Source organism: Macrobrachium rosenbergii, chromosome 48 (assembly GCF_040412425.1).
Source record: "Macrobrachium rosenbergii isolate ZJJX-2024 chromosome 48, ASM4041242v1, whole genome shotgun sequence".
In the NCBI taxonomy this organism is placed as follows: domain Eukaryota; kingdom Metazoa; phylum Arthropoda; class Malacostraca; order Decapoda; family Palaemonidae; genus Macrobrachium; species Macrobrachium rosenbergii.
The window spans coordinates 77479190-77492488 of record NC_089788.1 but is presented as its reverse complement, the minus strand read 5'-3'; positions in this window follow the sequence as shown (position 1 = coordinate 77492488).

The following is a 13299-nucleotide window of genomic DNA, read 5'->3' as shown; positions in this document are numbered from 1 at the left end:
CAAGCAATACCTACCAAAACATAATTTGGTATTTTAGACAGTAAAGCTTTCTCTAGCCACTGCCAGGTTTATCAAAACAGATATGTGTCTATGTGTCAGCGCGTACTTGAATTTAAATATGCTCGCTCGCGCGCATACACAAGCGCACATCTGCGTAAATATCTACGCATTTGGAACGCATTCCTGGAGAAGAAAAGAGGGGCATGCCTTAGGCGCCCCAAATTATTCGACTGGGTCTGCCCTGCCAAGTCGATTCTGACGAGAGAGAGAGAGAGAGAGAGAGAGAGAGAGAGAGAGAGAGAGAGAGAGAGAGTTTTTCTAAAACGCTGTTCCCTTTGCCAATCTATCGTATTTCTTTTGGAATATATATTTACAAATTAAGTTTTAAAGAGAGAGAGAGAGAGAGAGAGAGAGAGAGAGAGAGAGAGTGTGTTTCTTCTAAAAAGCTGTTTCCTTTGCTAACATATCTTTTTCTCATGAAATATAAATATTTACAAATTAAGGTTTTAGAGAGAGAGAGAGAGAGAGAGAGAGAGAGAGAGAGAGAGAGAGAGAGAGAGAGAGTTTCTAAAATGCTGTTTCCTTTGCTAACCTATCTTTTTCTCATGGAATGCATATTTCCAAATTAAGGTTTTAAAAGAGAGAGAGAGAGAGAGAGAGAGAGAGAGAGAGAGAGAGAGAGAGAGAGAGAGAGAGATTTTTCTGTTGTCTTTTCAAACCAGCTTCTAAAATATTGGAACCTTAGACTATCCATCGTTTTTCTTACGGGATAAATATTTGAAAATTAGGTTCTAGAGAGAGAGAGAGAGAGAGAGAGAGAGAGAGAGAGAGAGAGCAAAAGGGTCGGGAGGTCTCCTCTCCTTCTTCTTCTGCCAACCATGCGGTTGGAACCTATCCATTAGAAAGCCCCCTACCACCTTCAGCTGAGTGTAGAGAGGTATGGATGTCCAGAGAGAGAGAGAGAGAGAGAGAGAGAGAGAGAGAGAGAGAGAGAGGGAGGGAGGTTGGGGGCGAGGTCCCCTAAGGCCTCTGCTATTCTGGGTTACCTTTTTTTTTTTTTTTTTTACTTTCTTTTTATTTTTAATCTCGCTTCTTATGAATGGCGGAGTTCTTCAACTGATAAACTCCGGGCATCGAAACGGGTCCTTCATTTTACGGCGTCGCTAGGAGTGATACGCTCTCAATAAACGTCTCCGAAGACACTTTTAATGGACGAGACGAGGTCTCTTCCTTCCTCCTCCTCCTCCTCCTCCTCCTCCTCCTCCTCCTCTCCTCCTCCTCCTCCTCCTCCTCCTCCTCCTCCTCCATAGCTTAAGGAATCAATTTTTTCTCTTGGAAAGGAAAATGGACTGAACGTCACATACAACACATGAGGTTTAGTCGCTTCTAAAAGACTTATTCTCCTTCACATTTTTCTGTCTATCTGTCTATCTAGAGGGCTGCAAATTGGTATGTTGATCATCCATCCTCCAATCATCAAACGTACCAAATTGCAGCCCTCTTGCCTCAGTGGTTTTTATTTTATTTAAGGTTAAAGTTAGCCATGAACCTGCTTCTTGCAACGGTAGATGGCAGGCCACCACCAGGCCGTAGTTGAAGTTTCACGGGCCGCGGCTCATACGGCATTACACCGAGACCACCGAAAGATAGATCTGTTTTCGGTGGCCTTGATTATAAATTGTACGGAACACTCGATTGCGCCGAAGAAACTTCAGCATATTTTTAGTTTTCTCGAGATCATTTTTTGGACGAAAAATTTAAAACAGGAAGAAATTTTTTTAGAATTATTGAGAATATCAAAACCCAATTACGCTTTTGGGAGAAATTCCTATAAGGATGATTAAAAATAGCAAAACCAATTACACTTTTCTAAGAAATTTCTATACTGGATTACTGACAACATTTACAGAAACTAATTACACCTTTGACAGGGATTCTTATATATAATTATTGACAAAATCAACGCAACCAATTACACTTTAGAGAAAAATTCCTCTATAGAATCATTGACAACATCTACAGAAACCAATTGCACTTTGGAAAGAAATTCCTATACAGGCTCATTGACAACATCTACAGAAACCAATTACACTTTCCAAAGAAATTCCTATACAGAATCACTGACAACATCTACAAAAAACCAATTTACACTTTTGAAAGAAATTCCTATACAGGCTCATTGACAACATCTACAAAAACCAATTACACTTTCCAAAGCAATCCCTATACAGAATCATTGACAACATCTACAAAGTATAGGAATCACTGACAACATCTACAAAAACCAATTACACTTTTGAAGAAATTCCTATACAGAATCACTGACAACACCTACAAAAACCAATTACACTTTTCGACGAATTTCCTATACAGAATCATTGCCAACATCTACAAAAACCGATTTCACTTTCCGTAGAAACTCCTGTACAGGCTCACTGACAACATCTACAAAAACCAATTACACTTTGGAAAGAAATTCCTATACACAATCAGGATCTACAAAAACCAATTACACTTTCCAAAGAAGTTCCTCTACAGAATCACTGACAACATCTACAGAAACCAATTACACTATTGGTCTGCTTTGAAAGATAAGCCTCGGTACTTTCACGTCAGGTCACATGCTAACAAATTACAAGACAGTCTGTACCCTGATACAGCACTTGCATCGACAATACCCCGTGACAGAGAGCGCAAGCAAGATTACGTGGAACGAAAGCAACAGCAGATTGCAAATCAACAATTCCTTGCAACATTCTTACACAGCAGGCTCTTTTTTCGTCAGGACGCTTACTTCCAACGAAAGTGAAGACGTGCTGGAATGGGCAGGTTCCTACCTCTCCCTTCCCCTGCCCCCCTCCCAAAAAAAGGGTCCTCTTGCACGAAATGATAATAGGGAAAGCTCTCTCTCTCTCTCCCTCTCTCTCTCTTTCTCTCTCTCTCTCTCTCTCTCTCTCTCTCTGGTATCCAATTGTGATACAAAACCACATTATATATTCCAGGGTATTTAAGTGCCTAAAACTCTCTCTCTCTCTCTCTCTCTCTCTCTCTCTCTCTCTCTCTCTCTCTCTCTCTCTCTGGTATCCAGTCGTGATACAGAACCATATTACATTTTCCAGGGTATTTAAGTGTCTCTCTCTCTCTCTCTCTCTCTCTCTCTCTCTCTCTCTGGTATCCAATCGTGATAGAGAACCATATTACTTATTCCAGGATCTTTAAGTAACTAACACACTCTCTCTCTCTCTCTCTCTCTCTCTCTCTCTCTCTCTCTCTCTCTCTCTCTCTCTCATCCAATTGTGATACATAACCATATTATAAATCTCTCTCTCTCTCTCTCTCTCTCTCTCTCTCTCTCTCTCTCTCTCTCTCTCTCTCTCTCTCTTGTGTTCAGTTGTGACATATAACCAAATTACATATGTCAGGTATTTGAGTACCTAACAAGTCTCTCTCTCTCTCTCTCTCTCTCTCTCTCTCTCTCTCTCTCTCTCTCTCTCTCTCTCTCTCTCTCTCTCCTTCTCCCCGTCTCTTTCTCTCTCACTATTCAATCTTGATCTCTTTCTCTCTCATATTCAATCTTTGAGTGCCTACAGTATAAATCCCCCTATATCAGATCTTTGAGTGCCTCAGTCTCTCTCCCCTCTCTCTCTCTCTCTCTCTCTCTCTCTCTCTCTCCCGTCACTCGGGACACATTCTGATAAGGTTATGTCAGCGAAGGAAGAATAAAAAAAAGAAGAAAAAACAGGATCTTTACATAGACGCTCAGTCCCACATAAAGTAGGAACCTGGGTTTTATAGATACCCTCTCCTCGATTGAGATCCTACAGGACCCACTTTCTCCCGGGAGAAAAGATGCGCCGTCTCTCCTTCGGGATGCTTCTCTCTCTCTCTCTCTCTCTCTCTCTCTCTCTCTCTCTCTCTCTCTCTCTCTCTCTCTCTCTCCTTCACACTAGTCAAATCTGTATCATATATGGGGAGGAATGATATTCATATATTCGAAGAGGGACTAAACGTGATGTTCTCTCTCTCTCTCTCTCTCTCTCTCTCTCTCTCTCTCTCTCTCTCTCTCTTCTTCACACTAGTCAAATCTGTATCATATATGGGGAGGAATTATATTCATATATTCTGGGCCTAAACTCTCTCTCTCTCTCTCTCTCTCTCTCTCTCTCTCTCTCTCTCTCTCTCTCTCTCTTCTTCTTTCACACTAGTCAAATCTGTATCATATATGGGGAGGAATTATATTCATATATTCGAAATGGGCCTAAACGTGATGCTCTCTCTCTCTCTCTCTCTCTCTCTCTCTCTCTCTCTCTCTCTCTCTCTCTCTCTCTCCTTCACAGTGTCAAATATGTATCGCGTAGGAAGAGGAATCAGGTTTGTATTGACTCCAAGAGGGACTTAACGTGATTGTTTTCCTCTCTCTCTCTCTCTCTCTCTCTCTCTCTCTCTCTCTCTCTCTCTCTCTCTCTCTCTCTCTCTCTCATTTACAGTCGTTAGATCTATACCGTTATAACAAGGTTTTAAAATCCAAACTCAAAGAGGCCGTAACCTGATTGTTTCCTCTCTCTCTCTCTCTCTCTCTCTCTCTCTCTCTCTCTCTCTCTCTCTCTCTCTCTCTCTCTCTCTCTCTCTCTCTCTCTGCCCCCTGTATCCAGTCTTGATTCTTATCATAATACTTATATCAGGTCTTTGAGTGCCTATAAATCTCTCTCTCTCTCTCTCTCTCTCTCTCTCTCTCTCTCTCTCTCTCTCTCTCTCTCTCTCTCCTCCACAGTTGAGACCGAATGGGATTAACATTATCTTCGTAAAAAATCCAGACTCAATAAACTCTTCATTATACAAAAAACCTATATTAGATCATATTAACAAACTAGGAATACTCTTCATTATACAAAAACGGATATTGGTTCATTATAAAGGCGGTCTTCTTTGTTTTATTTAAATGTCCATCACTCTAAAATACTATCGAAAACTCGTAGTGATTCGCCCATTCATAATTTTTGGAAAACTCGTGGCGACTCTCTCCCATTCATAAATTTCTTCTCAGTCCGTTTTTCTTCCCCTAAAATTAGTAACCTGGGGACCATGGAATGCCAATAGGGCTTGAATTAGTGCCTCGCCACCTGGTCCTACCTGAGATTTATGGCCTTATGCCCTTCCTTGCTTTGAGAGAGAGAGAGAGAGAGAGAGAGAGAGAGAGAGAGAGAGAGAGGGGCGGCGGGGAGGGTGGGGGTTATAGGAACCTGGGTAGCATTGGATGAAAGTGTCCGCTGGCTACTGACGCTAAATATGGAATATAAAGATGTGGAAGAAATATATATATATATATATATATATATATATATATATATATATATATATATATATATATATATATATATATATATATATATATATATATATTTATATATGTATATATCATAATTCATATACAAGCATTAAGCTACAAATGTCCTTTAAAATCCAATTCGCTCTACCCCGGAAATAATATATTTTCTTATATGTTACCCGAAGGGGAATTTTTTAGTTGATAAGAAGTTCGTCGTCTCGCAGGCTCGAACCACGGAAGAACAAGAACTCAGGACTACAGTGACGCGCATTAAACCACACGGCCATCAATATAAATATACATATATACGCATACATACATGCATACATAATTTGTATTAACGTCATAGAATATTACCAATATCACTCAGATGTATCCAAATGAAGGTTGACAACAGCATTATGTAAATAAAACGTCCTTGCAAAAGGTCTCTCTCTCTCTCTCTCTCTCTCTCTCTCTCTCTCGCTGCGTGTATAAGGATCTGGTCCACTTGTGGTTTTTGGTAATTACTGATATGAATTATTGTTCACATTCTGCTTATGTCATTCATAGAATTATATCAATTAAAATCTCACCACGATCATGTTTCATTGAATTGAATATCTATATTTCTTATACAGATTTTATTCCTGTTTTATATCTGGCCTAGTTTTTTTTTTCAAGTCAGTCTTTATGCTGATGATAATATATTTTGTAATTGCCTACATTTTTTTTTACGTCAGTGTTGCATTTTGATTTTTGTATAGTTATATGTATTATATATATATATATATATATATATATATATATATATATATATATATATATATATATATATATATATACATATAAAGAGAGAGAGAGAGATATATAGAGAGATATAGAAAGAGAGAGAGAGAGAGAGAGGGAAACATAGATAGCAGAAAAATAACGAAATGAAGAGAAAGTGATTAAAGAAATGAGAGAAAGAGAGAGAGAGAGAGAGAGAGAGAGAGAGAGAGAGAGAGAGAGAGAGAGAGAGAGAGACTAGTATCCGCCTCTATTCGATGTCTGACACCACTTCATCATTTCAAGTCTGCTGTTAGTATCATCAATGTCGAGGTCAGAAAGAATGAATTTATCAATACTCTTACCACTAAAGATTCCAAAATAATCATTTATGAATCATATTTCATTTTCTGTTAATTTTTAGGTATCTACTTGATGTTATTTGGCTTTGATTGGTACACAGAATGATTTATCAATTTTTATGAAGCATATATTTTTATCAGGTGTAAAAACTCGTTTCATTTAAATTTGAAAGGTTAAACTTAATCCATTTTTTATGAGGCATATATTTTTATCAACTGTAAAAACTGTTTTCATTTAAATTGGAAATCTTAAGATTAATCCATTTTTATGAAGCACATCTTTTATCAAGAGTTAAAACTGTTTTATCTAAAACTGGAACAAGGTAAGATCTAATCCATTTTTATGAAGCATATTTGTTATCAAGTATTAAAACTGTCTTCCATAAAACTGGAACAAGGTAAGATCTAATCCATTTTTATGAACCATATTTTTTATCAAGTGTTAAAACTGTCTTCCTAAAACTGGAACAAGCTAAGATTTATCTAAAGCATATTTTTATCAAGTGTTAAAACTGTCTTCCTAAAACAGGAACAAGCTTTTATCCATTTTTATGAAGCATATTTTTTATCAAGTGTTAAAACTGTCTTCCCTAAAACTGGAACAAGCTAAGATTTATCCATTTTTATGAAGCATATTTTTTATCAAGTGTTAAAACTGTCTTCCCTAAAACTGGAACAAGCTAAGATTTATCCATTTTTATGAAGCATATTTTTATCAAAAACTGTCTTCCCTAAAACTGTTTTATCCATTGTTAAACTGTCTTCCCTAAAAAATGGAACAAGCTGGATACAAGCTAAAATGAAACTAGCTAAGATTAATCTATCTTTATGAAGCATATTTTTATCAAGTGTTAAAACTGTCTTCCCTTAAAATGAAAGCTAAATGCCTCTTCTCTGGACCTGGAAACAGCAAGAATTGTTGTATCACCAATCAAGCAAATAAGAAAAATAAGAAAGAATGAGCAACCAAGGGATAGAATACATTACAGAAGCTTAGTTCATGTAAAACGGAAAAGGAATTATGTAACCAATAAAACTCTTCTCTTCTCTCTTGAAATCTTCAGCTGAAACGCCCCATGCTGGCCATTGTGGGCATTACTTAATGTTCTTTGCAGCGTTCCTTCCTTAAGGGCCCTAGCTGCAACCCCTTTCGTTCCTTTTACTGTACCTCCTTTCATATTCTCTTTCTTCCATCTTACTTTCCACCCTCTGGGACAATTGATTCATAGTGCAACTGCTTTGAGGTTTTCTTCCTGTTACACCTTTCAAACCTTTTACTGTCAGTTTCCGTTTCAGCACCGAATGACCTCATTGGCCCCAGTGCTTGGCCTGTGGCCTAAATTCTATATTCAGTTCAGTTCAGACAAGGAATAGGAAAATGTGATAAATAAATAAATAAAGAAATATAAGTGAATAGGCGTGTAAGAATGATTGTCTGTAGTTAATGAAGTCTCCGGCTCCTCTGTTTGGGCTTAGGGACGGTACGCAACGTCTCGGCGTCGGATCTTCTCGTCCAAACCATCTTTTGTATTGCAATCACCTCCTAAAAGTGTGGTTGACGCAAGTTCTGCAATCAGCAACTCTCCCATGTTGTGGCGTGCAAACATAACTAAAACTATCACTAAGTTGCTAAAACTAGCAATACTTTGTCAGCTGATGATGCAGTCTGGCTGATTGCAAGATCACTGGATGTCTTCAAACGTCTGTGGCTTTGTGGGTGAAGAACAAAGCTATAATTAATCGGCTGTTCTTCAGTGGTTCCGTTATTTGTTCTAGGTTTCCTGAGGAATCATTAGAGATGGCGATAATAACCCGTGAAATCAACGTCAAATATGTATATGTATATATGTGTGTGTACTGTATATATGTATATATATATATATATATAAATATATATATATATATATATAAATATATATATATATATTATATATATATATATGTATATATATATATATATATATATATATATATATATATATATATATATATATATATATATATATATATATATATCTATATCTATCTATCTATCTATATATATATATATATATATATATATATATATATATATATATATGTGTATATTTATATATATATATATATATATATATATATATATATATATATAAAATAATCTGTCTGGCCTTCAAAAAGTAGACAATCTCTCTCGCTTTTTCTTTCGTAACGGGAAAAAACAACTGACTGGCGTACTGTAGGCATTACGAAAGGTCGTTTGCAGCTTCCCTTCGGCCTTTAGATGCGCAATTTATAGCCTTGTACTTTACCTCCATTTCTAATCCCCTTTTTCAGCCTTGCTGTCCAACATCTCTAACTGTTGTTTCTTAGTGCAACTGTGAGTCCTTTTTTTTTTTTTTATCCAAGTTCCACCTTTTAGATTCTTGTACTTCATCTCCTTGCTTTCTGGAGCTCTTTTACTTTGCTGTTCAACCACTCCAACTCTCTCTTTTCAGTGGAGAGAGAGAGAGAGAGAGAAATGGCTCCGGGCTGGACGACGGCAAGTCTAATCGTGGCGTTTAATACCCGTAGGCTGTTGGTGTTCGCAATGTTACACACAGAAAAAGTAAATGCATAGATGCACGTTGCGTTTTGTTATGTAGATAAGGTTTCTTTCTCTCTCTCTCTCTCTCTCTCTCTCTCTCTCTCTCTCTCTCTCTCAAGAGTCTGAACAGCCAAGTAGTACTCTCTCTCTCTCTCTCTCTCTCTCTCTCTCTCTCTCTCTCTTTACAAGAGAAATAAGTTAAAGAAGTTGAACAGCCAAGTTGAAAAAAACAATATAAGGAGGCTATAGCCATCATATTAATTTTCAGATGAAGACTATATTATGTGGCTTTTCATGACTTTCTTATAGATGCATAATTGATCTGTCGTGATTATATCACCAAGAAGTACATGTTTATGGTTTCAGTTTGTGTCTACGTTTGTTTGTTAGCTTGATTGTGCAGAAGTTCATGCGTGGATTGTTGCATAATTTTAACCGAAGGTCGGCCTTGTGATTGGTTGCAATTGGTTAAATTTTAGGGAAGAGAGAACCTTAAAATTTAGGGAGAAGGACCTTTTAAAGGTTGCTCTGCTCACTACCACTGACTGGATTTTAGGGAAGATAGAACCTTAAATTTTAGGAGAAGTTGTTCTGCTCACTACATCTGATTAGATTTTAGGGAGGCTAGAACCTTAAATTCTATGAAGAATTACCTTTTAAAGGTTGCTTTGCTCACTACAATTGATTAGATTTTAGGGAAGATAGAACCTTTAATTTTAGGAAAGTTGTACTGCTCACTACAACTGATTAGACTTTAGGGAAGATAAAACCTTAAATTTTAGGAAGAATTACCTTTTAAAGGTTGATTTGCTCATTACAGCTGATTAGATTTTAGGGAAGATAGAACTTTAAGTTTTAGGAAGAATTGCCTTTTCAAGGTTGATCTGCTCACTACAACTGATTAGGTTTTAGGGAAGATAGACCCTTAAATTTTAGGAAGAATTGCCTTTTAAAGGTTGATTTGAAAAGGCTGATTTGCTCACTACGATTGATTAGATTTTAGGGAAGAGAGAACCTTAAATTTTAGGAAGAATTGCCTTCTAAAGGTTGATTTGCTCACTAAACTGATTAGATTTTAGGGAAGATAGAATCTTAAATTTTAGGAAGGATTACCCCTTAAATTTTAGGAAGAAGGACCTTTTCAAGGTTGCTTTGCTCACTACAGCTGATTAGATTTTAGGGAAGATAGAACCTTAAATTTTAGGAAGAATTACCTTTTAAAATTGGATTTGGTCACTAATTCAACATAGATCCACTCCGGTAAAATTTAGTTCTGCTTTCCGACATAAACCAGTTTTGGTCGATTTCAGCTTATACAACAGTCGCAAAGTCACTCGCGTGAATTAAAAAAAAAATATGCAAATTGGTTAGTCCTTTCCGGCGAAACTTGCCCAGGCATGAAGCACTGATGCCGAAAATAATAAAGATGGTTCAATCACTGGTTAGTTTTGCGTGACAATCGTTATGTTTGCAAAGATGATTTGAGTCCCTTGTTTTAAAAGGATTTCTTTTGAGACATCGGTCATGGTATCTTGAGTTTTGCCTGATCGAGATTTTAATAACATTCTGCTTTCGTTCTCGTTAAATAGAATAATAAATAAGTAAAAGAATTCGGCGCAATCGAGTTTTCTGTACAGCCTCTACAGCGTATAATTAAGGCCACCGAAAACAGATCTTATCTTTCGGTGTTCTTGGTATCATGCTGTATGAGCCGCTGCCCATGAGACTTCAACCACGGCCCTGTAGTGGCCTATCCTGTATCGTTGGCAGAATGACGGTTATGGCTAACTTTAACCTGAAATAAAATAAAAACTACTGAGGCTAGAGGGCTGCAATTTGGTCTGTTTGATGATTGGAGGGTGGATGATCAACATACCAATTTGCAGCCCTCTAAATTCAGTGGTTTTTAAGATCTGAGGGCGGACAGAAAAAGTGCGGACTTACATACAAACCCGGCACAATAGTTCTCTTTTCAGAAAACCAAAAGAAAAAAAAAACTATTATAAAACTGTCGTTTTTGCTAAGTAAAAAAGCCCCTTACATTTGTAAGGAAGTCAAAGTGGAAAGAAGTATTTGACCAAATTACAGGAAATAGAAAAAATGTTACGAGAAAGGGAGACACTGCTGAGTTGCCACGTCTCATATAATTTTGAGGTTATACAACTGGTACGTCAGGCATAAAAATGTAGTTTTCTATATTCTTTAAATGTCCCTGTCTTAAAAATCAACAAAATTGATTGTGGTTAGCTTATACGCAATCAAAACAACATCAAAACACAGAAAAAGACTATTTAAATCATCTGTAAAAGATCGTTTTCTCAAGACAATAAAAACACTAGCTGGCAACTCAGCAAGTTCGTTAGGTAACAAGACTACCAAGTATATATAAAAAGGTCTTAGATTTAACCTTGCTAGTTCTACAGGAAACTCGAAGGTGAAGGTTGCTGGTGAATTTGAAGGTACCGTATTTTTACGCAAGTGCTTGTAGTTAAATTATTGATGAAGAAATTAGTGTATCGAAGGCTTTCGTATACTTACAGAGTCCTTTAGATTATTTTTACATGAGGTAATGTATCCAATTATTTTTATACTATCGAAGTAATATTTTACGTTACGTATTTGTAAACTGTGTTCACGAGTTCAAATCCGTTTATTTTAAAGTGCTTGTTAAATTCTCGTCATATAGCAACTGTGATATTTTAGGACAATATATCAACTGGTTTTCACATTTCTTGACGTAAATTCTCGTCTTGTAGCAGATGAAATATTTTCTCAAGTTCACTGCAATAAAAAAAAAACAGAATCGGTTAAATTTTATAGCAGATTAAGTTGGGGAATAACGCTGATTTGAATGGAAAAACCCCAAGGTGGTTTTATTATCAAGTGTCTTGATAAACGCAAGAGATAAAATGAGGAATTTTCTATGCTTCTGAAGTAAATTAATGTTTTTTTCTGCTAAATTATCTGGATAATATACAGCCTTAATCTGAGACCGGAAATTCTTCATCCACATCGCCCGAATATATTAAAATCTAGGAAGAGGAAAAATAGTAAAACTATTTTTTTTATCTTCATCTTTTACTTTGGCAAGGTGACGTTTAGGTCACGCAAGCATCCACAAAAACTTGGAAGACGAACTTGCTTGCAAATGCAAATTCCCTGGAGTGGTTTTATTCCCATAAAAAAACCCGATTTTAAACCTGGTTTGAAACAGGTTACTGGTCTGCGACTGGGCAACCGCGCATGCGCCCGTTGATACCACTCTGCCTTAGGTTCTAGTTTCGTCCTTTGTTCCCAAGCACTCAAGCAACCAGGCAAGTTTTTTTTTTTTTTTTGCGTATATACGCAATTTGGGGCGTTCGTATCTTTGCGAATTTTCTGTTTGATGTACTTTTCAGTGATTTCAATTTCTCTGTGATACATTTCCATGCTTTGAGTAATGAGTAGTAGAATTATCAGAATGATCGAGTTGGTCTTCAGAATTCTCTCTCTCTCTCTCTCTCTCTCTCTCTCCAAATTTGGAATCAAGCGGACGAGACAGACATTCTAAACCACAAAATGACCCTCTGCAGTCTCTCTCTCTCTCTCTCTCTCTCTCTCTCTCTCTCTCTCTCTCTCTCTCTCTCTCTCTCCTAGTAGGTAAATTTTAGGATCAAGCAGACAACGGTCTAAACCACCAAATGCCTCTCTCTCTCTCTCTCTCTCTCTCTCTCTCTCTCTCTCTCTCTCTCTCTCTCTCTCTCTCTCTCTCTCTCTCTCTCAAGCCCAATTTTAAATTTTTTCAATCCAGTGGGAAAATGATTGATTAGCAAAGGAAATATTTGAACTACTGACAAGCGTAGACTCTCTCTCTCTCTCTCTCTCTCTCTCTCTCTCTCTCTCTCTCTCTCTCTCTCTCTCTCTCTCAAGCCCAACTTTTAAATTTTTCATCCAGGAGGAAAATGATTGATAAATTGGCAAAGTAAATATTTAAAAAATTAATAAGCGGAGACTCTCTCTCTCTCTCTCTCTCTCTCTCTCTCTCTCTCTCTCTCTCTCTCTCTGGTGAGTGGTAAAATAACGGAACGTCAAAAGAACATGCAACAATAGCACGCATAAGCCAGAGGCGTGACCAGGAGGGAAGGACGCGACTATAAACTCCAACTGGAGTGCAGTAGAACATCAGTGTATGCATAGTGATTTTGTAATGGCCTCCAGCGCCCCTTAAATAAGAGTTTCTATGAAATCCTGAACGGCCTTTTGAATGGCTGGATGAATGGCTGGCTTCCCCCATCCCCCCAGAACACACACACACACACACA